This window comes from Crotalus tigris, unplaced genomic scaffold, assembly GCF_016545835.1.
Source record: "Crotalus tigris isolate CLP2741 ecotype Arizona unplaced genomic scaffold, ASM1654583v1 scf7180000023780.715972, whole genome shotgun sequence".
NCBI lineage: Eukaryota > Metazoa > Chordata > Lepidosauria > Squamata > Viperidae > Crotalus > Crotalus tigris.
The window spans coordinates 88,041-115,819 of record NW_024100181.1 but is presented as its reverse complement, the minus strand read 5'-3'; the positions used below and the strand labels follow the sequence as shown (position 1 = coordinate 115,819).

At 37.6% G+C, this 27,779-nt stretch overlaps 1 long non-coding RNA gene across 1 annotated transcript in view; it reads right to left on the bottom strand.

Annotated features, from left to right (window-relative positions):
* The window catches only part of LOC120298211, a 52,754-nt gene that overhangs the window by 20,720 nt on the left and 4,255 nt on the right, over positions 1-27,779 (bottom strand). Inside the window, exons 3-6 of the long non-coding RNA XR_005554000.1 lie at positions 6,328-6,540; positions 4,541-4,674; positions 3,767-3,948; positions 2,895-3,107 (exon numbers count right to left, since the gene is read on the bottom strand). This is a non-coding gene — a long non-coding RNA (uncharacterized LOC120298211). The remainder of the gene's footprint in view (positions 1-2,894; positions 3,108-3,766; positions 3,949-4,540; positions 4,675-6,327; positions 6,541-27,779) is intronic.

Genomic DNA, 27,779 nt, shown 5'->3' with positions numbered 1-27,779 from the left:
GCTTTTTCAGTTTTTGTGTTTGTGTTTTCAAGTCAGTATTGACTCAGGGCAATGGTTTGGATAATCCATGTAATTTTCTTGGCAAGATTTTTGCAACTGGTTTGCCGTTGCCTGCTTCCTGAGGGTTGAGAGAGAATGACTGGCTCATAGAAACCAACTGGCTTCAAGCTGATGATGGAATTAGAACTCACAGTGACACAGTTTCTAGTCTGGTGCTGTCATCACTACACCAAACTGGCTCTGTTTTAATGGGGCTTATTCTCTAGTAAACCTATTTAGGATTATATCCTACCCTTTTCTCTTCACTTGCCTTCTGCCATTTGTTATGCTGTCATTAAAGATACAAAAATCTATCTTTAAAAGCAACTGTGGGAAGTCAGCCCCCCAGAGAGGGAAATATTAAAAGGGCAGAAAAATATATTTCCTCAATGGATCTTAAAGCAGCAGAAAAGCATGCCTAGTTTTCTTAATAGCCCCAAGTCTCCCTCCCCCAAGCAGAAACTAGCTCTGTACAAATGCAGATGTAAATAATCCAGAAAGATTGGAGGCCCACAGCTAGAAGATTAAGAAGACAAAGACACCTAAAATCTACATATCCCACCCAAAATCTAAGACAGGACATAATAGGATTAATTCACAGATGCCAAAGGGCACACCCGGACTCAGGTCAGAATACATGACACAGGAAATACAAAGCCTCAAACAGGAACAGGAAACAACTCCAAACAAAAGGCTCCAGAGGGTATAAAAATCCACTTCCTACATGTGCTCTCTCTCTCTTTTCTTCCAGAGCTATCTTTCTCTTTGGCTCTCCTCTCCAATAAACTGCAACCTTCTTTCTAAAGCAGTCGCCATCTTGTTTATTCCCGGCTTGGACTGAACCATGATGAAGACTTTTCCATCAACACAACCTTTTTTTGTTGTTGCATACAACAACCACAGTGTATTCCCTGGCTATGGGTAGTGAACTTCCATGTTCATTGCAATACACAATTTAGATCAGTGTTTCTAATGCTAATGCTGGCTGGGGAATTCTGGGAATTGAAGTCCACCTATCTTAACATTACCAAGGTTGAGAAACATGCCCTAGAGAGACTTCAGCTGTTGCTATGTATTCCTTAGTGGTTCAGCAACACCAAAACACTCATTAGAGAAACTTGAAATATCTTAAGCAGATGGCAAATGTTTCTATTTTTCTTTACTTTGGGAGCTGGAGTGTACAAGGAGTTCTAACCATACACTTTAGGAAGATTTCTATTAGTCCATACTGATTAATAAGAATTTGGAAGGGTGCAATACCAATATTAAGATCCTTTAGTACCATCGGGAATTATTAACCATCCGTGTGCTCAAATTGTTTCTAACTAAGCAAAAGGGCAGTACTGTACAGTGAGTGTTTACTTTTAAACATGTCACACTTAGTTCACTGGTAACATTTATTCTATAAAAGAATAGCTGTAATCGTTACCAACCAGGGAGAAATACTTGCCAATTTATTGCCCAGAGCAAGGAAATGTGATCTAAAGAGATTACCTAGAAATTAAGCAGAGCTTAAGATGAACAAGGAATGAGCCCTGAATTCCAGTGTAAGTGTTAGAGCCCAGCTGGGAACTATTTTAAGGAATAATAGAGAAGAGAATCTAATTTCTTCCTCAATGAATTCTCAAGTTGAAAATAGCACTGAGTTACAGCCGTTCGTGACTCTGCTTGCTTGATGATAATGAAAGCTCTTAAGACTGATCTTGCGTAGCTATCAGTATATATAAGCAAAATACCATGCTGTAAATTTTCAAAAAAGCCAATGGCAATAAAACAATTATTATCAGCAATAATTATGCAATATTGTGATACAGTCTAATTGAAACAGAGGTAAGGATAATTGATATGGAAAAGTCTCTAACTCACAAAATTCAAAATCGCTTTCCTCTTTAAAATTCAAGCGGAGCTTGAAATAATTCCTCTATCACTAACCAGTCTTTTCTATTAGTCCTCCCAGATCCCATCACTGGGTTTTAACACATTGCACTAAGATGTATGTATGTATATGTCTATCATCTATCATCTGTCTCTCTATCTCTCCGTCATCTGTTTATCAAACTCGTATGCCACCCATCTTGCCAAAGGCAATGCTAGGCAACTTATAGACTTTGAATTGTTGTTGTTGTTAATTGCGAAGTCGTGTCCGACCCATTGCGACTCCATGGACAATGTTCCTGAGGTCTTCCTGTCCTCTACCATCTTCTGGAGTCCATTTAAGTTCACACCTACTGCTTCAGTGTCTCCATCCAGCCACCTCATTCTCTGTCGTCCCCTTCTTCTATTGCCCTCAATCTTTCCCAACATTAGGCCCTTCTCCAGTGAGTCCTTCCTTCTCATTAGGTGGCCAAAGTATATGAGTTTCAACTTCAGGATCTAAAGCAATAAAGACATTAAATTTAAAAATTCAATTAAAATAAAACTAAGCAGGATGAATAGGAGGGAGCAAAGTTTGCCCAGAGAAGAGGTGGGGTGTCCTAGACTCCATTAGCCACCTCCAACATGCCAAACCCCCATCAGTCCTCAGGCTAGTTGGCATAGTCATATCTTCAAGGCCTTTTGGAAGGCTAAGAGGTGGGAGAGGATCTGATCTCAGGGAGCAAGATGTTCCAGAAGGCAGGAGCCATGTCAGAAAAGGCTCTTCTTCTGGACCCCACCAGGCAAAATTCCTTGGCTGACAGCATGCCCCTTCTGCTGGCACAGGGTGGGTTAATTCCATCAGGGTGAGCCAGTTTCTCAGGTAGCCTGGACTCATCCCATGTTTTTTTAACAAAATTAAACCATAAATGGCTATTTTTGCAAATCACACTAAGTAATAAAGCATAAAAAGACAACATCGAGGTTAACATGAAACCTACACAAAGCAGTCCATACTTTAGATGTGAGCATTTTCACATTGCCCAGTGTCCCCAATTCTCCAACTATTTTGAAGCCACTCATGTGATTTTCAGTCCTAAAGATGTAGCGATCCTGAAAGAAGATGAAGTGCCATACGAGCCAAACATGGATCCGTTCAGTTGACTAATATGAGTTGGATATTTATTCCATCAGGTTCATCAAGGAGTAAACAGCTGGAATGGAAGAGGTGAGAGATAAGCAGATACTTCAGGGTCCAGGAAAGGCTGAGCCTCTAAGCATGAACCAGGGAAGGTAAAAGTAATCTGTTATTTGGACATCATAGTCAGGAGCAAAGGCAATATAGGAATTCTTGCCAATGACAGTACAAGTTTATTCAGCTACATTGTCACAGGAAAAAAAAAAGCTCCCCAAAAAACACAACCTCTGGCTATGTTTCTGTTTTAAATCAGATGGTACAGTGCCAACAAAGCTGCTTCAGCTTTCAAAATGAATTCAATTTTATTTGGTTAAGTAATTTCTGTCACAATCTTTGTTCCCACTTTTATTATTTTATTACTTTTAATGCTGGGACCAACACAGAATCTTGTGGAGCTGGATGGCCCCTAAATGAATGGATAAATAAATCAATGGTGCAAACTGGAAGATTTTAAATCAGATGAAACTAGCTCAGCATCATCATAGGTACATCTCTTATTTATTGATTAGATTAGCAAATGTATTTGGCTTCCCATTTCATATAATGTGATTTTTAGGGAGAATACAAATCTATATGATACATGGCCTTCTTGAGTGAGAAGAAGTTTTACTTGAAAAAGTGAAAGAAAGAAGTAAGTGATCATTTGTCTTACTTTATAGAAGGACAATTTTTCACCTTATACATGAAATAAAATTCCTGATGGAATGTATCTGAAGAAGTTTCATATCCATTTTTATGTGCAGTTTCCTTCTAACATTCCTCACTGTTTTTTTCCATTAGCAATCAACATGGAAACATAATCCATCAGTTCCATATGGCCAATCAAACTGTGAGATGATATTTCTTGGAGTGTTTGCCTATTAGAGAACAGAAGACGAAATTCCTTGATCAAAACTTGTTCAGAATACTAACATTCATTAACATTCCATTGACAATGGAATAATGGTAATTTTAATTAATAGAATCCGGCATGCAAAATGCAGTCCTGATGATTCAAGAAGCCCAATGTGAAATTAATTATGTGTTCCCATAACTCTTAATAACTAGACATTTTCCAAATTCATCACTCACAAAGATTGAAATGGAGCCATGCCAAAAAATAGTCCAGATTTCTCTCAAATGTGCAACCCTTGTGCAATATGTAAGGCAATCCCTTGCATTCCAGAAAGTTACTAGCAGTCCTTGACTTACAGTACAACAATTCATTTAGCACTGTTCAAAGTTATAAAGGTACTGAAAAAAGTTACTTATAACTAGTCTTTACACATACAACCATTATAATATCCTTATGATAATGTGATTTAAAATTTGAGTGCTTGGCAACTGACATGTGTTTGTAATGGTTGCAACATCCCAGGGTCATGTGATCATCATTGGCCAGCTTCCCAGCCAGCTTCCTAATAACAATGAACTATTCCCAATATTTTAGACACAAATGTAGTGGTATACCTGGTTGATATATGGATTTTTTTTCAGAAGGCCCATCTGTACATGGGACAAAACATCCTTTGCAGGCACAAAGTATTTTCTAAGGAGAAGAAATGTGCATTTTCTTGAGTTGGACCTCTTTAGTTATCTGATCTCTAAAAAAAGGAGTAGAAGTGGATCCTGTAAAGGTATAAGCCATAGTCACATAATATGTGTCTAGAAATTTGAAAGATATTCAAGATTTTCTACGTTTCACCAATTTTTATACGCAGTTCATCCCTAATTTGATGAACACAAAATCACAAAAACACTCAACTTCTGGAAAAAGGATACAAAATTAAATGGTCCACCCAAGATTAAGCAACCCTTCTGTACTTGAACTATCTCTTATTCCTAGAACTTGGGTGCCTTACATTCCTCTTATAACCTCTGTTTACTCAGCAAGAGGCACTTCGTGCCTCAGAGCTCAGGGGTGTCAAATCCGCCGCGACACAACATATCATGACTTTTTCTCTCTTAGCGGAGCTGGGGTGGGCGCAGCTTCCATGTGACGCATCCGGCCGGCAGTTTGACACCCCTGTCATAGCTGATAACAAAATCCACCAGAAAGCAGATTTTCTCTGTTCATTTTTCTTTCTTCCTTATCTTTTCTTTCCTTTGAAATCCATTGGCAAACTCATGTCTGCTTTCTCTGTTCACTCATCACCCAGAGAATAAAGAATTGTCAATTTTATTTCTACTTGCTGCTGGTATCTACTATCAGTCTAGTCCAGATAAGGTCAGCAATTTTGATCCCATTTGAATTCTTTTTTTATGTCCTAGTCAGGCTCTGCTACAATATATACCTGTTTGTGGGGGGGGGTCTATACACACAGAGAGGGCTGTACAGAAGTTTATAGATGAACAGTATTTGAGATTTTAAAATTTTAAAATTAAAGCCATTGTTATTTCTCCATTTTTTTTGTTTCTAAAAAGATTCTGCATAGTTGGAGAATATTTTCAGTTGGAACACATTTCTTCATTTTTATGTAGCTTTGGCCCCTATCAACCTTTAGCTTTATTAATGCTTTATTCATGCTCCCAGATGTTTTCTTTTGGCTACTTTTACAGCGAATACACTCCAGTGTCACTTCAGTGATGGATGGCCTAGGAATCATGATATTTACAGTCCTTTTACCCCAACAATTGTGACAGACTTTAGGGGGCAGTGATCTTCTCCATTTCTTAAGCCAAACACCAACATTGTCTGGAGATGTTTCTGTAATCATGTGGCCAGCAGGATATTGTGCCGCAGCAGAGCGTACAGAGAAACATGGATTGCTGTTACCTTTCCGCATGCTTGTATGTGGTTCCTATTCATCTACTTGCTACCTAACAGTTCAAATACTTACAGTATCAATAGGAAAACCAGCATGCATTTGCCTATATTACAAGTTGTAAGAAACATACAGGAGGGAAAACAGGCTTTTTAAAAAATAAGGACTGATGCTGAGACAATTCCAGAATGACCCATAAAAAAGTCACCTGTCATTAAAGCATATGTATTTATGGGTTGTTTTTTTTAAGTTGAACACATGTTAGGGTGGCCCAAAGATCTTGAAAGCATCCCTTAAGAAAAGCATGCTGAAGTAGCAATTCTAAGCTTATTAGTATCAAGAACCTGCCAGAACAAAAAGCATTTTACAGAGTTTCTGAGCAGTTGCTTTGCTGTGACACCCTCAGCACCTCTTACCCATATAGGCCTGTTGCCAGGGCTACAGATGTTTCTTTCAGTTTCTGTTGCTCCACTTCCTTTCTTCTCTGCTTACCTGTCCATGGTTTTCCCATGCTGAACAGTATTCTTCTCTACCTTTCTTCTTTCCTTCTCTGCAGGCTCACCTTTTCCTTCACACCAGCTAATTTTCATTCAATTGTGGTACTTTCCAGAGCATGTATCTGCATGGCATCATCTGAGTTTTCCTTTTCTACTACCAGCAATTTGAATTTTATCTTCTCACAAGAGAACTGCTGAGCTAAACCAGCTGAGTAGAGGAAAGGCAGAAACAACATTCACTTACTTATAAATTATTTGTTTAAACCCAGAATTCTTAGACACATGTATTATTGTAAAACAGCAACATAAAAAGGTTGCCATTTTTTTAAGCTTGGCCATTCCACACTTCTGCTTATGCTATCCTGCCTTTCAAATCTCAGTAACTGAAGGAACTCCAGAAAATTTCATATGAAAGAACTCCAAATGCAAACCTTGTCTGGTCTTTATGAATTAATACCATCAAACATATAAAGGAGTCATAAACATTAATAATAATAATAATAATAATAATAATAATAATAATAATAATAATAATAATAATAATAATAATAATAATAATAATAATAAAAGTTGGAAGGTACCTTGGAGGTCATGTAGTCCAACCCCCTGCTCAGGCAGGAAACTTTATACCATTTCAGACAAATGGCTGTCCAGTCTCTTCTTAAAAAAACTTCCAGTGTTGGTGCATTCACCGCTTCTGGAGGCAGGTTGTTTCATTGGTTAATTGTTCTAACTGTCAGGAAGTTTCTCTTTAGTTCTAGGTTGCTTCTCTCCTTGATTAGTTTCCATCCATTGCTTCTTGTCCTGCTGTCAGGCTCCTTGGAAAATAACTTGACTCCCTCTTCTTTGTGGCAGCCCCTGAGATATTGGAACACTGCTATCATGTCCCCCCCCCCTTGTCCTTCTCTTCATTAAACTAGACATACTCAATTCCAGCAGGCTTTCCTTATATGCTTTAGCCTCCAGTCCTCTAATCATCTTTGTTGCTCTTCTCTGTACTCTTTCTAGAGTCTCAACATCTTTTTTACATCGTGGTGACCAAAACTGGATGCAGTATTCCAAGTGTGGCCTTACCAAGTATTGTAAATTAATACCAAGGCATTAATACTTCACGTGATCTTGATTCTATCCCTATGTTAATGCAGCCCAGCACTGTGTTGGCCTTTTTGGCAGCTGCAGCACACTGCTGGCTCATTCACTTACTTGTTATCATACTTCATTTCCACTATGTTTATAAAGCTATTCCACACTAATATAGAATACCTAGTCCATTTAGTCAGAGAATGCTTTATCTGAATGATGGTTGGTACTCAGGCAAAAATCTGTTTCTTGTATCACTTTAATAGGAAGTAAAATATTGATAAACAAATCCTCCATTTTCAACCTGATACAGAGCTGCTTACAACATTACATTGGGCCTAACTGACCAGAATGACTATCTTAAATGCCATTCTGAATTATCTCCATGGGGATCCAAAGAGAGGGAATGACAAAATAAATGTGGCAATGAAGCCTCCAGCTCTTTTGTATTTGCATTGTGACTCTGATGCACAAAACTACATGGAATGGAGTTTGTGTTGTTATGTCAAGATGCTTTCTCATGTTGATTAACTCATATCTTGTTTTAGGTGCCTTGGTTCCCTCTCTTCATTGATTTTTGGAATTGTTCTGGAGTTGTATAAATATGACTATCAATGAGACGTAATTGCTCCAACACTAGAGGTTTTCAAGAAGAGATTGGACAACCATCTGTCTGAAATATTAAAGGGTCTCCTGCTTGAGCAGGGGTTGGACTAGAACAGTGGTAGGCAACCTTGGTTCTGGGAGTTGAAGTCCACAAGTCATAAAGGTTGAACTCTCAAAACCTCCCCAAATTACAGTTCTACTTGTAAAACAAAAGGCCCATTTTTCTTTACTGATCATAGTCTTATTCCAGGCTTGAGTGCCAGGATAAGCTAAAAAGTTGGTTGGAAAAGACTGATATATAGGATTTCTTGAAAGGGGAAGGCACATCCGTTACCTGGGCAGGGATGTTGCTCCTTTCCTTACTAGGAACCTATAGTGGAACTTATAACCTATATTTTCTCTTTACACACATATGCACATATTATGGCCAGTGATTTTGATTACAACTTACCACTCTAATTCAAAATGCACATTCATGAAAATATCTTCATTTATATCATTGGACAAACTAAAGCAAAAAAAAAATTGATGATCGATGCTTAATACATATTAGTTAAGATTTTGAAAAGTATTGACTGTAAAATATTGGGAATAAGTTTCACTTCACTTAATGTGTTCTAGTGGAGACTAGATAGGTTTTGATTTAAATTCCTACAGTGAGCAGGGATTTGGTAGCCATTTCCTATTTTATGATTCTGGGATTCTATTTTCTTTTCTTCTTTCAAGTTCCCTTCTTTTGCAGAAGGCATGCATGTCAAATAGTTGCTAGGGCTTGGCAGACTATAAAACATATGGAAAAACTCACACATAAAAATTGAAGCCTTGTCTTCTATAATGTCAAGATCTTGAAACCTGCTAAACAAAAGCAGATCCCTGGATTTTTTTTTCAATTAGTTTTTGACAGGGGAATAAATGTTTAATGACATCATCTGCACTTCACAGAATTGAAATGCTTTGAGCAAGTTTTCAGAAAGGACCCCAGAAGGGCAGCAGTTGCACCATCTTTCTCTCATTTGGCTCTAGCCAAACCTCCTTAGGCATTATTCTATTAAAATAATTGGATTAACTAAGATAGGAAAATAAACAGTTTTTATCCATAGTATCCCTTGAGATAGCAGACAACTCCATACCCTTGGGACAGTATCAGCAGTTAATGATTCTTCATTTCTCCAGCAAGAAGAGGCTTAATTAACAAAAGGCAGTGTTTTGCAGACATGGATTCTTTTTTCGGAGTTAATGGTGCATAGTGTGGACTTTCTGGATTTTGGATGCAGAATATGGGTGTAAAAAAGCTTCAAGCTTTCAAATGTACAAAGTCTTCATCATTTGTCTGTTTCTGTGAAGAAGCAAAATTGATCTTACCTACCCAGAGGGTTTGCGGTTATATGATAGGCCAAGATGCTTTAAGGAACTAAGAGTAAGCAAGTAAAGGTTAGTGGAATCATAAAGTAATGGACGAGACTCAGTATTTTTTTAAATTATTAACAGCTCATGAAAATATATAGAAAATAAAGCTAGATTTTCCATGTAGTCAATAGTGCAATAAAATAATTTTAGATTCTACATATCAAGAATTCATAATAATGATTATTGTTTACCTGTAGAAAAGGGCAACCAAAATGATCAAAAGGCTGAAGCTCTCCTATGAGAAAGGGGTCTATTATTATGCATGATATGGAAAAAGTGAATAGGCCTAGCTTATAACATTGGCAGCTGTCCACATTAGAGATTTATAGGCGTCACCTAGCCATCAATGTGTTGATTCATGACTAATGTGGATAACCTCCTGGAATCAAAACAAATTCACTGAATTTGAACTAAAAGAGTTTCAGAACAAATAAAAAAATATTTTTTCATATAGCACATAGTTCAATAATTGAAGTAGCTACCATAAGATGTAATGACAGCTAGATACATTTGTGTGTGTGTGTTCACCTGCCTACCTCAGGCGATATAAACTTGGAAACTCATGCTAGCTTAGACACTGCCCTGATTAACAAGGTCCATATCAGATATTGGGTAACCAGGACAATCTGGTGATAAGTGGTCTACTGGAACAAACCATACATGGATAAGACAAAGAGACCTGGAATTGGTGGAATAGCAGACCTAATGAGAGGTGATATATGAAACATAAGGAAGACAAAGCTGTCTTACAACTTGAGACAAACCAAATAAATATTACATCCCAGATTCAAGAAAAACACGGAAAAACAACTAGATGTGCTCCCAAGACCTAAAGCTGGAATGTTATTGCCACTTCTCCATTACAGAACACACATCTGTTGATATCAGGCAGATCATGGATAAGCTAGTTACAATCAACCCTTGAGACTGGTTACCAAAGCTCAGTAGAGAAGTACTATCAAATAGTATGCGAGAAGATGTCAATTGAGCCCTTACAACAATCTCTACTACTACCATTACCCAAACCAATTGGTATATGCTGTAGCTCCTGCTTGGTTATGTTCAGCAGTATATCTTCCTTGGAAAATGAAGTTAGAGGCTAAGATCAAGGTAAGAGGTTAGTCAGCTGGTGGAATTATAAAAGAGTGTAAGATTAAGGATATGACTCAGCTACTGAAAAAAAATACAAGGGTCTGATTCCATCTGAAGCCCTAGAAATTGCTAAATAAAAGCTCACAGCACTGGTTACCACTGGCTTAGGAGATACAATAGAGAAGCTAATGTAGCCACATGCCTGGCACTATATGAAGTCAACAAGACACTAAACATTTTCCACAAGAACTCATTAGGACTATGAAGGACAACACTAGAAGTTAACACAGCTCAAATAGGTGGCCATCAAGTGTGGCATACATCAAGTTCCTGCTGCTGTTCTATCTGGCTTGAATCCCCTCAGCCAGATAATCACAATAACTGGATATGAATACAAGTTCAAGAGTGGAACTACCATCAACCATCTCCTCTACATAAATGAGATCAAGTTGTATTTAAAAGTGAATGAGACACTGACTCACTAATTTACCTGAAACAAATTTGCAGTGACAATATTGGGATGTCATTTGGACTGGAGAAGTTTGATTGGATGTAGTCAGAGAAGGAAAGTAGTTAAGACTGATGGGGCAGAATTACCAGCATGTACCATAGCAGACATACAGATCAGCTACATCTGCCTAGATATCCCACAGTATCAGAACCTGAAGGAGGAACTAGAATGAATGTGGAAAGTAAAGGCCAAATTGGTCCCAGTGGTAGTTAGAAGCACATGAGGCTGTGACTCCTAACCTGGATGAGTGGATCCACCAGATACCAGGAACATGAGAGCTCTCTGTCCAGAGAGTGCAGTGCTAGGAACTGGTAAGATATTGCACAGAACCCTCAAACTCCAGGCCTCTGGTAGAAGATCCAAGACTGAGAAAGACAGGTCACCCATAGAAATGAGAAGGGAAATTTTTCAATGATTTGTCGGGAAATCTATATCCTAATTTATCATGAGAGTTGAGATTTGTTTCTTTTCTTAAGAGAAAAGTTTGGTTTTTTTTTCAGAAATGAATTAAGACACAGTTCTTTAATTTGACCTTTGAAATTGCAAGGACTGGTTTTAATTCTCTTTTAATGATTTAATATTGTTTTATTGTGTCATAATTTTATCTCTTGTGGTTTTATTTGTTCTACTGTAACTCTCTGGGTAATTTTTATGCACCGAGGCATATATACTATTTGTTACTCTTTACTGATTCATTATTTTACTGAAATATTTATAACCCTTCTATGTCAGTAGATCCATAACAAGATAATAATGATTACAATGATAAAATAAAACAACAAAATACAACAAAATCAATATACTGTAGATAAAAATGAAATGCAAACTGATTTGTTTTTACCTAGGCTCAGGGGTTTGGGTGAATAGCTTTATCTTCATGTAACAATGAGTAGTGGATAAGAAGCACATTGATAGTCAGTACCATTCTTTGAAAAAAAAATTGTAACATGCTTTTTAGAAATGATACATGTGGCGGGACTTTACACTAACTTTAACCTTCATGATTGAAGACTGTGCGGCCCTAGCTGTACTATCCTTTCTGAGAGGATTAAAGACCTGCTCTTCCCACAAGTATTAAGTCAGGAAAATGTGTAAATGTGCTATCCAAATGTTATTAATAAACTGAGTCTGCTCACAATTGTGGATGTTCTTATGGATATCATTTCTTTTTTTTATTTGATTATGATTTTACTTTCATGAGATATAAAGCCATTTGCCATTGTGAGACCAGGTATGTCAGCTTAGCTAATGCAGAAAAGGCTTAAGACTACACAGGAAATCAGAATGAGCAAGACAAAATCTTCCCTGCAGACGCCATGTGAATAAACCCCTTGCAATGTGCAAACACTTTCTGAAGAACATATTTTGTTGTTGTTAGTTGCAAAGTCATGTCTGACCCATTGCAACTCCATGGACAATGTTCCTCAGGGCTTTCCTGTCCTCTATCATCTTCTGGAGTCCATTTAAGCTCACGCCTACTGCTTCAGTGACTCCATCGAGCCACCTCATTCTCTGTCATCCTCTTCTTCTTCATATTATATGACCCATATTCAATTCCTCTAAAATGGCAATATTCCTTGGGATCTGAAAGTATGATCTCTGAAATGGGAAACAAACTAGTACAGCAGTTTTCTCTTTGTTGCAGGCAAATAATGCCAGCTTATCCCCCATATTGTTCAGTAGTGCAGGAAAAAACTTTGCTTCCATCTTCTCACACCTTACATTTGGAATTTGCCAAATTGTCAGTATACTACTAAATGCATGGCTTTTTGTAAACAATGGCCTGTGATGCTATCTGCTCAAAATACTCCTCAAAGATTATTGTTTTTTCATCAATATTAATGTTCCTTCCCCCATAGCAGTCTTATGACACATTAATTCTCATTGTCCTGTTCTTTAGAGCAAAAGACATTTGTGATAACCACGTAGGAGCTCAGTAATTACGCATTTGATGCCTGCATATTATCTTCTCCTTGGCACAATGGCTAATACCTTGTTCATGACTGAAATGATATACGAAATTCAGAGTTAGAACTAGATCCCAATTATTCGGTGGTTTCATTACTGGCCTATGAATATTAATTCTTTAGAAGCTCAATGTTCTGCTTTATAAGAATTTGATTGCACAATAGACTATAATGGCAAAAATAAATCGTATTTGACATAATTGAAATAGGCAAACTAAGTAAACTGGTGTTAATGGCTCTTTGTTAAGACAGAAACAGCACAATTCCACCTACTCTCTGCCACTATTGCCACCAATCCAAATCAATTCTTGAATTTTTGTGATACCCCATTCTAATACACACCAGATGTGTTAGACAGTGCTTATATAACTACCCAGAATTTCAGTTCTTAAACTTGAACACATCTAGAAAACAGTGGTGAAAGATGACTAGTTTAGTTTCTTCTCCAACAGGTTTAATCCAACAGGTTTAACATGTATTATTCCCAAAGTTGACAGCATACAAATACTTCTATTTTTTTTACCTCACAAGACAAGTGATATCAAGAATTCTTCTTTGATTTTGGATGACATTAGAAATGCTATGTTGTAAAAGGATGTACTGTAAATAGGTATGTATCATATGTACATAATTTGATACATACATATATACAGTGTACAGCAACATGTACAGTGCATAATTCAGTTTAACTGGAATAAATTATTTACAGCAGTAGTAAAACTAACATGAACTCCAGTCAATTGTCAATTGTCACAATTAATGCACAGAGAAAGCTACCACGAATAGCCAAAATAGGTATTTATTGTTGCTGTTGGTTTATTTTAATTCCAGCCAGACTTTTAATAAGCATCATTTTGCTGCCTGAGGCTAAAGACTAGTTGCCTTTCCCATTCTATGTATGGCCCCTCCCCGCTGCCACTAAATAAATTTTACTTCTTTTCACAAATGTTTCCAGGTGACAGATCAGAACATCTGGGTCAATTGGTCTTACAGGGAATGGACACAGGACAGAACACAGTCTGAGCAAAGCACAGCTCATTGCTGTTCTTCTTTTGTCAGCATCTTCTACTTCATAGTCAGATGCTGTTGTATATGTTCATTTTCTTCTTCAAGAAAATGCTGTTTCTATTTTCCATGGATGCAACATTTGTGTGTTTTAAAACTCAGCTGCTGTCACCAATTAAATACCATCACTGAGAATTATCTTCCCAGCTAGCAGAAATAATTCAGCTTAACTTTCTGGGAAACTGGGAAAGCATGACTATATCTGAAGCTTCTGTTTGCTTTGTCAAGGGAGAATGGCAAAGATATTCAAGCTGTTAAGATAAATGTATTTTTCCCCCAAACAATGTCAGTGCAGCAAGTAGATAAGTGTAAAAACAGGGATATAACACAGAAATAACTGTTTGGGGGTTCTAGATACTTTGTACAGATAATTTCATAGAATAGATTTTCCATGGGAATTAGACACAGAGGTGGCGCTTAAAAAAAAACACATGAGTTACGTGCAAGAGTAAATTTATTTCAGTCAGTTACAGTATTGTACTTATATCCATAATATAAATGAATGTAACCTTCTAAAATCACAACGAAGTATGAACTAGACATATAGGTACTCCTCAACTTATGACCACAATTGAACTAAAAAAATTTATTGCTAAGTGAGACATTTGTTAAGTGAGTTTTTTGCCCCATTTTACTTGCCACAGTTGTTAAGTGAATCACTGCAGTTGTTAAATTCATAATATGGTTGTTGCGTTAATCTGATTTCCCCATTGTCAGAAGGCTGCAAAAGGTGATCCCATGACCCGGGACACTGCAACATATGAATCAGTTGCCAAGTGTCTGAATTTTGATAATGCGACCCTGGGGATGCTGCAATGGTTGTGTGAAAAACAGTCATTTCACTTTTTTTTAGTGTCATTGTAACTTTGAATGGTCACTAAAAAAACTGTTGTAAGTCAAGGACTACCTGTACTAACTTTTCTTAGCTAGATTTCAGCTTATAAATGACTAATAATAGTTTGGAAATAAATAGTTTCATAGGCACCATTCCATGTCTTTGGCTGAGGTTGGTAGACTATATAAGGCTGTTATGACAAGGCTAGCAACTCCACGGCCCCTTCTCCTTTGTCAAATTCAGTATGTGTATTAAACATCCTAATCACACAAAAGATGTCTTCATCCATATTTACTCTATGGCTTCCCAATATGGAAAAACCTGTTGCCAATAGTGCCACACTACCGGGACTCAGTTAAAGATGGGCTATGAAAGCATGCTGCTGTGTAACTGTTAAATATTACAGTGGCATCGTTTAAGAGAATTATTCAAAAGGAAAATGTCAAACAACTGAACCAATCAAATGCTTCTGTGAGCACTTATAATAGATTGATCCGGTTGCCACTTAATCTCATTAGGTAAGGAGCTCCTGGGTTAACATCTGATTGATGCAGTTGCCTGTTTGCATGTTTTAAGTAATTGGAAAGGAAAAAGCAAGCTGCCTATGCATTTTGGTTCAGTTGGCTATTCAATTCACAGTGTCACTCACTACCACCCACAGAGCACTCTATCTTTTCTTCTTTCCCATCCCCTTGAAATGAATACAAATCGATTCCAGTCAATCTGCCTAAATTTAAGTCATGTTAAAAGTCTATGTTGGTCATGGTGACTGAGAATCCTCCAACTCATCTGAGGTTTTTAAGTTAGAGATGACTGCATTATAATTATCAATAGACACTCAAGTATTCTCTGGACTTAGAAATGTCTTTTTCACCTCCAACTGGTTTATCAGCTGCAGCTTTTCCTGGAAAAGAGAGTCATCCCATAGAAATCAATGCACTGTGATAGCCTTAAGTTTATACTGATCTGCATGCAGTCTATGCAGAATGCCTTTGGAAATGTCAGGGCAAAGTACTATTGCTATATTACTCAGTATAGTACTTACACTTATTGTCATATATGCAACTGAGCAAAACTCACTGTATTTGAACTAGCAAAGGAAGGTATAGATTAAGATATTTTAAAGATTCCCTTATCCAGAATGTACATGTCTGGTCATGAAGTTTGAGCAAGGATGGCCTCTTAATGATGCTACATTTGTCAGAAATCAGGGTAACAACCCGGAGAGAAGATGCTCCTGATTATGGAATGTCTTTTTTATTTAACCAGGTTGTTACTAGATTTTATTAGCTTTCAATTTCAGTGAAAGATTTACCTGTTCATTCAGACTTTCAGTTGAATTTTCTTTCTGTGTCATTTATGGTGCTGCTGCAGTTGTTCCATCCTGCTTTATAATTCAAAATTTATAATTGTATTGGGATTTGTTTTCCAACTGCTTTCAGTAAAAATGGGCTAAATTCATGTAAATAAGCAAATAAAAATTAGGGGCTATATTTGTTGTATCAAAATAAGACAGATGATAGACATTACCATGGTTGCTCCCATGTTTAGCATTAGGTAAGAAGTAAAGTTGAAGATAATGTCACACTGTGGTTAGATTCACGTTTTACTTTGAGCCTAGGCTGATACATAAACATTGTCACTGGAATTGGTAATGCATTATTTATTTATTTATTTATTTATTTATTTATTTATTTATTTATTTATTTATTTATTTATTTAATACAGTGTATAGATTTCAACTACTAGCCTATACACCATGGTTTATGATTTAGCATTATGTGTGAATCAGGACATTTTACCTTTCTTCAGAAACCATAGTTAAAATTGACAGTGTAATATCTGAATCTAGCAACTGAACTGATTCTCTAAGCTTGTACAAGCTTTAGAGCAATGGTTCTCAACCTGTGGGTCAGGACCCCATTTTGGGGTCAAACGACCATTTCACGGGGGTCGCCAAACAACGCAGTCCGCCATTTTTTTCCCCTTTTCCTTAGCTGTGCTACTCCCTTTTATTCTATTGGCTTTTGAAAGCCAATAGAATAGACTCTCTTGAATAGAGTCTAATTTTATTGGCTTTCAAAAGCCAGTAGGAATTGTCCAGGCTGTCTCTGCCCTGCTGAGCCCACCAAAACTCCCATTCTGCAAACGATGCTGCACCAGTTGAGTAGTCCTCGACTTACAACCGGTTGAGTAGTCCTCGACTTATGACCGGTTGTGGGTCGCGGCATTAAAAAGGTTGAGAACCACTGCTTTAGAGGATAGATTATGCTTTTCTTCCAAACAGCTCATTAATAATGAAGGAGACTTTTTGAAAAGCCTTCATGCACCTTGAATATAACAGGCTGAAAATGGCAATAACAATGCTATGTTTATTCTTGCTTTTTGTAGCAGCTTGCTAGAAATTGCCCTTCACCTACATTCCCTCAAGAGCTACCACTATTAATGAAAAAAAAAAGTTTTAAAGAACCAGGATAAAATGATTATTATGCAGAATGCTCTGCAATCAAGGTTATTCTGGTAACTTTGTCTATGAAAAAATATAACATCACCAAACATGTGGGATCAACGCTTAACAATTAAGGTTGGAATTTTTTTGAAGGATAATATCTCTCCTGCTGTTTAAAGGGAAAAGAAGGACATTTTGTAATAAATATGAATCCCACCCTATATGTAAAAATGTACACAGTTATAAATGTATATATGTGAACATATTACTTTATCATCCACACAGACAAACACATACACACACACACACACCCGATAAATTTAAATGTACAGTTGGGTTTTGGTTATGTGACATCAGATTGAAATTGACTCTTAGTAACCACATAAATCACCAGGATGATCTGTCTCCAACTTGATTCTTCAAGTCTTCCAAAAGTTCACTGATCATCACAATAATTTAGTTCACCACCTTGCTGTTAGCTGGCCTTTTACTTTTCTTTCTATTTTTTCTAGCATTATAAGCTTCTCCAGAGAACTAGGTCTTTGCATAATGTGCCCACAAAATGATAATTTGAGCCTGATTAATTTATATCTTGAGTGAGAGCTTTGGATCTTGTTCTAAGATCCAGCTGTTTGTTTTCTTGGCTATCTGTGGTGTTCTTCAAAGCCTTCTCATACACCAATTTCAAAGCTGCCTGATTAATACTTGCTTTGACTGGGCAGCTGGGATGACTTTCATACCTTTCATATCTCTACTGGATGTACACGTTCTTGGTATACATGCTCAGCGTTCTTCGCTCATCTTTCTCAGGAACTGCTAACTAGGTACCACTTTGGTGAGAAGGTAACAGTATTCTGTGCATTTCAGTGTATAGTCATACTGTCCACATGACCTTGGAAGGATCTTTGGACAATGCTAGCTCCTTCAACTAAGAAAAAGAGATGAGCACCGCCCACTAGAGTCAGACACGACTGGATAGGGGAGACCTTTATCTTCACCTTTTAATGTTATTTTAAATTTCCCAAAGTAGGACATTTTTTTTATAAAACAGTAACAGCAAAGGATTTTCATATGGTTGCCAAGAAATCAAAGTCAAACTCTTATCCATGGTCAGCAAGATAAAAGATTGTAATAAAATAAGTCCTTCCCTTTCCCTGTCCCTCTAAGACAGATAACTCCAGGATTCAAATTTATCTAATGGTATCATTGGAACTAGGGCAGTTCTATGAAGGGAAGGTAGAAGAAAAGCAACATTCTGAGGAAAGTGAAAGAGGAAATAGGAATTAATTGGTGATTCAAAGTCTTTTTTGGACCTTTAAGTGTTCCTAAATAAAGAATAACTGCAGGTGTATTGATTTTCTTTATACTGCTGAAATGAATTGTCCAATGTTATCAGAGAGAGGATGTGTGAATATTTTTGTGGCTACCCGTGTAAATGGAGGGATGGATCCCTGTTTTTTATACTTTCAGAAAAATAATCAAGAAAGGTGGAGATTAAATCATATATTAAATCATATATATCAAGTGTGTCTGACATCCCCTGTATCTAAGATGTCCGGCTTAGTTCAGTGCAACACCTGCTTTGCAGCCGTCCTTCGCAGTACCCTTTTCAAACTTGGAAACTGTCCTATCTGTAAACAAATCACTAGCCTACAAGGACAGATCATTTACCTAGGGTCTGTAATCCGTGCTCTTCGGGCAGAAATTAGGTGTCCAGTTCAGCCCCTCTACTCTAGTAAGCCTCCCTGCTATCAGCCCCCTTTACCACAAAGATCCTGCAGGAAAAGGGCAGTGTGGACAACCGTGGGATCTGGCAGGGTGAGAGCTGTGAACCATAAACACAAAGCTTTCGCTGTGTCCCTGCACAACAGCTACAGTGCTCTTGCTGACCTTAATAGGGACATTAAGGAGACTGGTAAAGGTATTTGTGAAGATAACTCAAATAAGCAGGGGATTGTGGTCCGAGATGAAGAACTAGATTTTGATAGGGAGAAGTGTGAATCAGGTATTGCACATCAGTCATGCAAGAATAGAAAGGCTCCCAAAAAGAGAAGCTACCTTCTGGTAGGTGATTCAATTATAAGGGATGTAAATTTAGGAAAGGACACAGAGGCTTTGAAAGAGGTCAGGTGTCTTCCAGGTGCTACTGCCAGTAGGGACAAGAAGCGTATTTCTAAAATAATCAAGAATGGCAGCAAGGACTGTGATGTGGAGGCTATTGTACACCTTGGCACTAATGATCTGTCCCAAAAAGATGTACTCTCTGTGCAGAATGATTTCCAGAGCTTGGGGAAGGAACTTAGCAGAATAGGCTGTAGGCTTACTTTCTCAGAGGTTTTACCAGTGTATAAGGAGCAAAACGGAAAAGGCCAGCGCATAGCACAATTCAATATGTGGCTAAAGGAATGGTGTAAAGGGGAAGGCTTTGGATATATTAGTCACGATGTCAGTAGCTGGTCCAATCAAAAGATGTACAAAAGAGATGGTTTGCATCCATCAAAAAAAGGGACTGAGTTACTCGGCTATAAATTCACAGATTTTCTGGAGGGAAATTTAAACTAAACAGCGGGGACAGGGAGTTAATTGATACGGAACAACCCTGTCCCCGGCAATTTAAAAACTATAGGGCTATCAGTGCATGTAGCACAGATGTGTGTGTGGACAAGAATACCAACCTTGCTACCAATCAAAATGAAGCCTCTAATAGCGAGTGCCATATAAAGTGCACTAACCAAATAGGTGGTAAGACAATAGGGGAACTCAGGCACCACACAGGTTATGTAGAAAGGAAACACAGGGCCACCCACAAAGGACTCAAATGTTTATACACCAATGCACAAAGTATGAACAGCAAACAGGGTGAACTAGAAATTCAGGTTAATGAGGGCAGATACGATATTGTTGCCATTACGGAAACATGGTGGGATGAAACTCACACATGGAACACACAGCTAGAGGGATTTAAATTATTTAAAAGAAACAGACCAAATAAAAGAGGAGGTGGAGTTGCTCTCTATATAAGAAATAACTACATCTTCACAGAAATAGAGTACAACAATGATAAAAACTGTCTTGAATGCATTTGGGTCAATATAAAAGGGGGGGGAAATGACATTGCCATAGGTGTATACTACAGACCACCCAACCAAACAGAGGAAATAGATGAACTTTTTGCTAGTCAGCTAACTAAGGTATGTAGGAAGCACATCACAATAGTAATGGGGGACTTTAACTACCCTGACATCAACTGGGAGACAAACTCCGCACCAAGTGGAAGATCAAACAGGTTCCTGGCAAACCTAGCAGACAACTTTGTCTCCCAAAAAGTAGAGAATGGAACTAGGGGATTAGCCATTTTGGATCTAATTCTCACTAACAGAGATGAAATGATAGACGGTGTTGGAGCCATAGGAACCCTGGGAGGAAGTGATCATGCAATATTAGAATTCAACATTATAGAAGCACAACCAATAGAACACAGTCAAACTAGAGTCTTGGACTTCAAGAGAGCTAATTTCAATAAACTTAGAGAGGGCTTGGGAAGGATTCCATGGATGAGAATCCTCAAGGGGAAAACAACTCAAGAAGCTTGGGAAATTTTGAAAAATGAGATAATAAAAGCACAGTCTAGCACAATACCAACAAAGAGGAAAAATAACAGCTCTCAAAAGAAACCAGCATGGCTGCATAAAGAACTCTCTGACAAATTGAAAGATAAAAAGGACAAGTATAGAAAGTGGAAAGAGGGGAACATAACTAAGTCAGAATATCAGCAAATAGCCCGAGCCTGCAAAGATGAAGTGAAGAAAGCCAAGGCTCAAAATGAACTGAGGCTTGCGACCAAAGTCAAAAATAACAAAAAAAGCTTCTTTCAACATGTAAAAAACAAGAAAAAAGTGAAGGAAATGATTGGTCCATTAGTGGGTGGAAGTGGCAAGAAGGTGACAAGCAACAGGGAGAAAGCAGAACTATTTAACTCATTTTTTGCATCTGTCTTTACACAAAGGGAAAAAACAGACCAACCTATCAAAAATAGTGCCACAAAAAACAAAACAGAAACACAAGTTAAGATAGGCAAGAAAATCGTTAGTGAGCACCTGTCCAGCCTAGATGAGTTCAAATCGCCAGGACCAGACGGATTACACCCCAGGGTTCTCAAGGAACTGGCAGATGTGATATCGGAGCCACTGAACTATATTTTTCAAAGATCCTGGAACACAGGGGAACTACCAGAGGACTGGAAAAGAGCTGATGTAGTTCCCATCCTCAAAAAAGGAAAAAAAATGGATCCAGGAAATTACAGACCTATCAGCCTGACCTCAATACCTGGGAAGATCCTGGAAAAGATAATCAAACAACGAATCAACGAACACCTAGAGGCAAACAAAGTCATTACTAAAAGCCAACATGGGTTTGTCAAAAATAGATCATGCCAGACAAATCTTATAGCATTCTTTGACCAAGTGACAAAATTAGTGGATCAGAGGAATGCTGTGGACATAATTTACTTGGACTTCAGTAAGGCATTTGATAAAGTAGATCACAACCTACTACTTGATAAGATAGAAAAATGTGGGGTAGACAGAACCACCACCAGATGGATCCGTAGCTGGCTGACCGGCCGTACTCAGCGAGTGGTCCTCAATGGAACTGCATCTATATGGAGGGAAGTGTGTAGTGGGGTGCCCCAGGGCTCTGTTCTGGGCCCAGTACTCTTCAACATCTTCATCAACGATTTGGATGAAGGGATAGATGGGGAACTCATCAAATTTGCAGACGACACCAAGCTGGCAGGAATAGCCAACACTCCAGAAGACAGGCTTAAGATACAGAAGGATCTGGACAGACTTGAACACTGGGCACTAACTAACAAAATGAAATTCAATGGTGAAAAAAGCAAGGTTCTACATTTAGGCAAGAAAAACCAAATGCACAAGTACAGCATAGGTGGCACCATGCTCAATAGTAGTAACTGTGAGAGGGACCTCGGAGTCCTAGTAGACAATCAATTAAATATGAGCCAGCAGTGTGCTGCAGCTGCCAAAAAGGCCAACACAGTGCTAGGCTGCATTAACAGAGGGATAGAATCAAGATCACGTGAAGTATTAATACCACTCTTCAATGCCTTGGTAAGGCCACACTTGGAATACTGCATCCAGTTTTGGTCACCACGATGTAAAAAAGATGTTGAGACTCTAGAAAGAGTACAGAGAAGAGCAACAAAGATGATTAGGGGACTGGAGGCTAAACCATATAAGGAACGGTTGCTAGAATTGGGTATGTCTAGTTTAACAAAGAGAAGGACAAGGGGGGACATGATAGCAGTATTCCAATATCTCAGGGGCTGCCATAAAGAAGAGGGAATTAAATTATTTTCCAAAGCACTGAAGGCAGGACAAGAAGCAACGGGTGGAAACTAATCAAGGAGAGAAGCAACCTAGAACTAAGGAGAAACTTCCTGACAGTTAGAACAATTAATCAGTGGAACAGCTTGCCTACAGAAGCAGTAAATGCTCCAACACTGGAAGTTTTTAAGAAGAGACTGGACAGCCATTTGTCCGAAATGGTGTAGGGTTTCCTGCCCGAGCAGGGGGTTGGACTAGATGACCTCCAAGGTCCCTTCCAACTTTACTACTATTACTATTACTATTATAAACAAATGAAGGATGGATGGGCAGAAAGATAGACAAACAGCAGGCAACCCATGAGCACATTCATTTCCCATTCCCATATTGCTGTTGGCAAACTGTAGGGAAAAAAAAATCTTTCATCACTGATTTTCCATCTCCCATGCCCCCCCAACACAATTTTGCCCCAAGCAATATGCTCTGAAAAAGTTTTCTTACATAAAAGTTCATTAAAATGTTAAAATAAGAACTCTGTGATTGTGTTCTGAAAGCAAATGAAAATTTACTTTTTTCATTGTACACTGGATGTAATAATATACCAGTTAAAGCTTTTACTATTTATTGGCATGAGCAGCAATGATTACATTGGCTACCAACAAATATGGAACACATTTTAGGCAGTATTATTGGCAATATAAATATAAACATCGCTATACAAATCTGCATAATCCAAGCATGATATTTTGCCACAAAAATAATTTTCAGATGATATATCACAGACTAGCAAATGATAATTGAAGCATCAGCTTGAACCTACAATATGGGCTGAAGTCCAGCTGTGTGGTAATGTTCTACCATTTTTACACCAAAGAAATTTCTCCAGGGAGAGAAATTTCTCAGGGCCAGGGCACATCATTAGCAGCAGCAATAAAAAGCTGTTTTCATTTTGCCTAGAATTTTGTGTCATTATTATGCAATTTTTACAGCAGAGGTCCCCAACTGGTTATATGGAGACAGTTTTTTTCCTGGACCGGAGCGGGCGTGGTTTTGTTTGCTGCCTGCATCCTGCGGATGGGGCTTTCCTTGTCTGTGTGGACTGGTTGCTGGCATGCCATGGCCCGATACTGGTCCATGGACTGGAAGTTGGGGACCCCTGTTCTATAGGGTATAAACCTAGTGCCATTCAAAGACAAGACATAAAGATAGGTGAAGCGCTCTTTGAGCCTCATTGTTTGCTTGCAGATCCATCCTTTCTCAACTGAATCACATCAGTGCTAATGAGTGTGGGGTTTGCTCCCTGTTTATATACAATAGCTTGCTTTTCCTTAGCTTTATCAGAGATAAACCTTATTTACATACCATTCAAAACAGATAATAAAAAAGGCTCCAGCAGACAACACCCAGATAAGCAGGGATTAATATCAGACAAAAAAAAATGAAGCACAAAAAAAAAACATTACTGAAGGAACTACCAAGGGGAAAACTCACAGGGCATGCTACTGTATATAAATAAGAAACAAACTCACACTTGCACTGATGATGTCACCTAGTTGGGTAATGAATTGTCTGCAAGCAGACAACCAAGATCAGAGAGCATGAAAGCCCCCACCAGTTTAACCATATTTTCTTTTATAAGAACGTAGATGTTCTCATGAATAAATAGGGGAAACATTAGAGAAAGTTCTATAAAGTGGCCTTTTGTGGTGAGATGGCAAATACCAATCATCACAAGTTAATGAAGTACATCGCAACTTAATAATATTTTGTTGTTGACATATGGCATAATAAACTTGATTTGAACATAAACCATATATCTCTAAGACAAAAGTTTTTACAACAAATCTATTGGTTTAAAAATGAAAACTACACAAAAAATATCGTCATTTTCTTCTGATGTGTTAGTATTCCATGAACTTTAGTGCAAATATCACTTTGCTATGCCATTGTAATTTGTTAAATTAGATTGATAAAAACTTTCCTTAGGAGTCCTTTAGGCCTTGAGAAAGTCATCTTGTTGAATTTACTGAGAACCTCCAGGCCACCAGTTACAAAATTGCTCTTGTAACTCTTCTTGTTTAATGGTCATGTAATGATGTATATTTCTTCACATTACAGAAGCGTTTGAAACTTAATTATGTTGTTATACATCATGGTTAATCCACTGTAGAGTAAAGCATTGCTTAAAGATCAATTTTGAATTATTTAGGCTGGTATTAAGAAGGGTCGTTCTGTTGCATATGAATATTATTTTAAAATTCTTGATAGGCATCTCCTAGAGCAGTTTGTTTTGTACAAAGTAATAATAGATAATTAACTGACAACTGTAATAGAGCCCCAAAGGTGGTTTTCAAAAGGCAACTGGGCTTTCTTTATTTTTTTCTTGAAGATACTTTGCTTCTCATGCAAGAAGCTTCTCCAGATTTGACTGAATGGTGGAAATGGGAGGATTTATATTTCTTGCATTCCAAAGGTGCTTTTTCAAGAGGCAACTGGACTTTCTTGTTTTTCTTTGAAGATGTTTCACTTCTTATCCAAGAAGTTTCTTCATCTCTGATTGGATGATGGGGAATGGAAGGATTTATACTTCTTGCAGACAGCTGGTCATTTGCATTCTTTTAGAGAGTCACTGAGGCCACCTGCAGGTTTATCTGTGTTGGCAGGGTCACCTGAATAGTGCAAATGGGTGTGGAACCTTCTTGGAACTACTGAAAAGACTATGTTGTAGGTTGGAGATAGATGATGTTGTATCCCTCCCCCTCTGTTGAGAGAGAGCTGTTCAATTTTGACATAGATGGGCTCTTTGACCCCTCTTTGAAACCAGCGATCTTCTCTGTCCAAAATGTGGACTTAGCTGTCTTCAAAAGAGTGACCTTTGTCTTTTAAATGCAAATGGACTGCTGAATTTTGTCCTGATGGGTTTGTTCTCCTATGTTGTCACATGCGTTTATGAAGTGGTTGTTTTGTTTCCCCAATGTACAGATCTGCACATGGTAATCTTCTGCTTGTCTGTCCTACACAGTGATTGTCATCTACATCTACAAGATATAGTGTTGTATGGCCCATATTGTAACACCAATGATCAATTACAGAATATTCTCCAATCCTTATGGACTACTGGAAGTTCTGATGATTCACAAAACATTCACCTGAAATATTAAGAGCTAAACAAGAGAGAAAAATCAATACATTTGGCCAATGTATTGTTGCTTATACAGTGCATATGTTACTTGCCTATATAGATTGAAAGATTAGTGAGCTTCAAAATGGGACTTCATAGACAGTTCATCTTTTCTTAAAGATTTCTCCTCATGCTGGTGATGGTGCTAGTCTGATTAATTTTGCATACTATTTGAACCTGAGTTTTTAATAAAAGGAGACACATCATAAAAATAAGATAAGGGATAGAATTTCCTAAAGTAGCTCCTAGTCACATTGCAGAATGTAGAATGCATGAATCCTTTTGAAGTTGCTGGTTTAAATAAGGAACCTTAACACTGAGTTTATGTTTTACTGTAATATTGTAGAACATAAATACTGTCTTGAAATTAAAGGCAGAGCCATATGGTGTTATTTGAATTCTATAAATTAATGGCTTCTACTTACATAGAAATAAATACTTTACAGATTAATTTTACATTGTTTATATACAGTGGCTTATTCTGTATTAAAAACAGAAAACCAAAACAAAATACCAGACTGACAAAGTGTTCCATTATCGAAGTAACAACCCAACCTCCCACAAGAGCTCTGTAAGAATATTATTCAGATGACTACAAACAGACCACCTACACAACATCTTCCAACAAAATGGATACTTATGTAACTTCATCCAAAAATGCCTGACACTCAACACAACAATTCAACCAACAGAAGCTATAAATAGGATAACACTACTAAATATCAAAAACATGTCAGAAACAACCAACAGATTATTAAATCACACACCAGACATCTCCATAGCACACAAACCAACTAAAGTCCTCCAATATCTCAGGGGCTGCCATAAAGAAGAGGGAATTAAGCTATTCTCCAAAGCACCTGAAGGCAGGACAAGAAGCAACGGGTGGAAACTAATCAAGGAGAGAAGCAACCTAGAACTAAGGAGAAACTTCCTGACAGTGAGAACAATTAACCAGTGGAACAGCCTGCCTCCAGAAGCAGTAAATGCTCCAACACTGGAAGGTTTTAAGAAGAGACTGGACAGCCATTTGTCCGAAATGGTGTAGGGTTTCCTGCACGAGCAGGGGGTTGGACTAGATGACCTCCAAGGTCCCTTCCAACTTTACTATTATTATTATTATTATTATTATTATTATTATTATTATTATTATTATTAAAATATCTTAAGTAAACCAAATGACCTAGTAGGACAAGAAGAAAAAATAGTCATCTACAACATACAGTGTAAGGATTTAAACAGCCATTATGTAAGACAAACAGGCAGAAGACTAGCAGAGTGTATTCATGAACACCAACTAGCAGTCAGAAGACATGATGAAAACTCTTGATCTAACAACACATAGATACTGTAGATTCAACCATAATTTCAACTGAGAAACTAGGCATTCTAGATCAAACTAAATCCAAAAGTGCTTGAGAATTTGTGGAAGCTTGACATTCAGACCAATTAGCTCTCAATGGATTCATAAAAATAACCACCATTCAAAAGAAAAAAAAGAAAAGAAAAGAAAAGAAAATCAATCAAGGAATTACCAAGAGAAAGCGTACTCTTACGGTTATTAATAGGGCAAGCCACTGAATATAAACAAAGAGCAAACCTTATACTCACTAACACTGATAATGTTACCTAATTGGATAATAAAACATCTGCAAGAAAACAACCAAGCTCAAGGAGTACCAAGACTCCATAGTTTTACTCTGATCTCTTCTATTGAAATAGTTCTTTATTTTATAAGAACTATATAAATAGTTCTCCTATAGACTAACTTTTAGAATCAGTAAACATTTTGAAAAAAAATCATAATATATCTAAAATTCAATTTCAACATTTTAAAAAACTAAGTATACATTGTTACGTAGTATTAATTTCAAGGCAGACAAATAAACTCTTGTATCAATCAATAATT